Source organism: Hipposideros armiger, unplaced genomic scaffold, assembly GCF_001890085.2.
Source record: "Hipposideros armiger isolate ML-2016 unplaced genomic scaffold, ASM189008v1 scaffold_600, whole genome shotgun sequence".
Taxonomy (NCBI): Eukaryota; Metazoa; Chordata; class Mammalia; order Chiroptera; family Hipposideridae; genus Hipposideros; species Hipposideros armiger.
Window position 1 is genome coordinate 665,201 of NW_017731950.1, and position 3,923 is coordinate 669,123.

Below are 3,923 nucleotides of genomic sequence, written 5' to 3' on the forward strand. Positions count from 1 at the left end.
ATAGATATGAAGTGATATCTCATTATGGTTTTAATTTGTGTCCCTAATGACTAATGATGTTGAATATTTTTTCATATATTCAATTGCCATCTGTATATCTTCTTGGATGCAATGTCTCATCATGATTTTTGCCCATTTTCTAATTGTGCTATTTGTTTTTTTACTATTGAGTTTTGAGAGTTCTTTATATATTTTAGATACAAGTTCTTTGTTACATATGTGGTTTGCAAATATTTTCTATGAGTCTGTAGCTTGTCTTTCTATTCCCTTCACAGAATCTTTAACAGAGAAAGTTTGTTGTTTTTGTTCTGGAAACAACACAAATACCATTCAATGAAAGATTGGTTAAACAAATGTGGTATATATACATATGCTATAAATACTACTCAGCATTAAAAAGGAATAAACTAGTGTAAAAGCTGAAATGGATCTCAAGAGAATTATGCAGAATGAAAAAGGCAATCTCAGAAGGTAACGTACTGTATGATTTAATTTATAATGTCATTCTTGAAATTACAAAATTATAGATATGTAGAATAGATTAATGGTTGTCAGAGATTGGAGGTTGGGAGGAGGCTATGGCTATGAGCTTAGCATGAGGAATCCTTGCGATGAAACTCTTCTGTATCTTTAGTGTGGTACTAGTCACACAAATCTACATATGTAATAGAATTGCACAGAACTAATACACACACAAATGAGTGCACCTAAAACTGATGAACCTGAAAAAGGTTAGTGGATTATGTCAGTTATACAAGATGTTGTCATTGGGGGAAACTGGGTGAAGGGTTTACAGGATCTTTCTGTATTAGATCTTACAAATGCATGTGAATCTACAAATATTTCAAAATAAAACGTTTTTTAAACCCTGTTTTTTTTGTCACTATACTCAGTAGAGAATAGAGAGTAAGCATTACCATGCTTAACTGGAAGCCTGTGGGAAGAAAGTTTTTAAAGGAATACATTTATATATGGAATATTCAGAAGACTAGACAAAGCTTCCAATAATTTTTAAATAGTAGTTACTTTGGATGTAAAAGATACATGCGAAAAAATATATGTAAAAAATAATAAAAAGTATAGATAACAAACAAAATGAAGAACAAGATGGTATATTTAAATTCAATCATATCAATAATATTTGATATAAATAGTCTAATCACACCATTTTAAAGGCAGAAAGTGTTATATTGAATAAAAAGGAAGACCCAAGCTACTGATAAGAAATCTACTTCAAATATAAAGAAACAAATAGGTTAAAAGGATGGAAGAAAATACGTCCTGCTAAAAGTAGTCCAAGTGACTATATTATAATAATATCAGAAAAAGTAGATTTGAGAGCAAATAATGTTACCAAGGATAATGAAGGTGATTTAAGTATGATAAAGAAATCAATTAATCAGGACATACCCATTCTAAACATTCATGCACCTAATAACAGAGCTTCAAAATATGTAAAGCAAAACTGATAGAAACTGTAAAGAGAAATAAATAAATCTACAACATAGTCAGAGATTTTATCACTAATCTCTCAATAACTGATAGAACAAGTACACAGAAAATCAGCAAGGACAAAGAAATTTAAGTCATTGAATAAATGTGTCTAAAATTGCACATTTTTAGGGTGATGTGCTTATTAAATATACATGTATTGAATGTGACCATGAAGAAGTTATCAATATAGAGATACTGTGTTCAAATAATTTATACTACTTGTTGCACATTTTTTTTACTTTTTATTTATTCAATATATTTATTAAAATATCTCCTCTGCTAGGAGACTTCCAGTTTTAGCTGTGACATGTAAAGACCTCTTACAACAAGATAAAGCTGAACAAACTAAAAATCAATAACATTTTTTGGACTCACCAGTGAACTGAGATCACAGGACAAATTGGCCCCCAAATCTGGAATCTAGAGACTCATAGCTGAGATCCACTGACTCAAAGCCATAAACTGGTAGGAACATTTGCAACTTTGACAGATTACTGGAGGCTGAGTGTGGTCTAGCCTGAGAGAAAGAATCTCGGGGGGGGGGGAGCGGAGGGGGGGGCACAGATTTAGAGCTGAAAGATGCAAACTCTCTGAGGGATATTTAAGGGGGCCAAAACACAAGGGGGGAGTAAAAAACAAGAAAAGTAGAGGCATTCAAAGCCACTGGCACCTACTGCTAATTCAAACATTAAACACAGCCGAATCCCTAGAAAATTAACATAAAACCTCACACTGGAGGCCAATTTACCTCAGTTTTTACTACCCAATATAACATGTCTGGCTTTCAACAAAAAATTACAAGGCAAGCCAAATGCAAGAAAAACACAATCTGGAGAGACAAAGAAAACATCAGAACCAAACTCAGATATGACACAGATGTTGGAATGATCTGACAGGGAATTTAAAATAACTATGATTAATATAGTATAAGGGAAAAGTATGGAATATGGAAACAGTAAATAACATGCAAGAAGAGATGGATAATGTAAGTGGATAAACGTAAACTCTAAGAACAAATAAATTAAATGCTAAAAAAAAAACCACTGATAGAAATGAAGAATGCCTTTGAGAGGATTATTAGTAAACTGGAAATGGCTGAGAAAATAATCAATGAGCTTAACATTAGGTAAATAGAAACTTCCTAAAGTGAAACGCAAAGAACAAAAGAATGAAAAAACAAAACAGAATGTAACATCCAAGAACTGTAATTTCAAAAAGCATAACATACATGTAATTAGAATCCAGAAAGAGAAGGAAGAGAATAGATCAGAGGAAACATTTGAAGTAATAACGGCCAAAAATTTCCCTAAACTAATGACCGACACCAAGTCACAGATCTAGGAAGCTCAGAAAAGACCAAGAAGAATAAATATCAGAACACATACACCTGGGAATATCATATTCAAACTGCAGAAAAAAATCAAAGACAAAGGGAAATTTCTGAAAGAAGCCAGAGGAGGGGGATAAATCAACTCACCCACAGAGGGACAAGAACAAGAATTAGTATGGGCTTCTCAGAAACAATGCAAACTACAAGAGATAGATTAAAATATTTGAAGTGTTGAAAAATGACAACAACAAAACACCTACCTAGGATTCTATATCCAATGAAATTATCCTTCAAAAGCAAAGAAAAAATACTTTGTCCCCCACACACGCACACATACATGAAAACCTGATCAAAATATGCCAGCGGATTTGCCTGTAAGAAATGTTACAAGGGTGGAAAGGGGTGAAAAAGAAGTATAATTTTATAGTAGAAAAATATATATTTTCATTAGTTTCATACCATGGGCAACAAAAAAATGAACTCTCTTACACCCCTATCCCCTTCTTCATGCATACTTCATTTCCTTCATTTTATTAATGAATTAAGGGAATGTAACAATTATTCATAAAATTAATATTCAATGATTATATAATATTATAAACACTGTTCTTCTTAAACAGGTATCAATCAGTCTTTCTGGTTTCAGTTTGATATTCTCCTCTGTTTTTGGATGATCTGAGCCTTTCTGGAATTATATATATATATATATATGCCTCTGTGCTTCCATTACCACCAGTTTAGGATTTAGCTTAAGCTTTAAGATCCGTTACTGTTTGCAAGAGTGCCTTCTGGTTTGCTAAGTTTGCAACCACTCATCCATCTGCTTTCCAGCTTCTAAATTTTATTTCTGGTTCTATTCTCTTCTCTTGTCTGGGGACAGATCTAGGTTTCATGAGAACTAACGTTTATATAATTTTGAGTACCCTCTTTAAGAAAATGAGGACAAAATTATGATAGAAAATCAGATCCAAAAGTGAATACTTATTTTGAATAAGAAAATAAATCATAAAAATGAAAAAAAGTTAACTTAGAAATACCACAATGATCACATTTTAATAAAACATTATATATATATATATATATATATATATATATATAT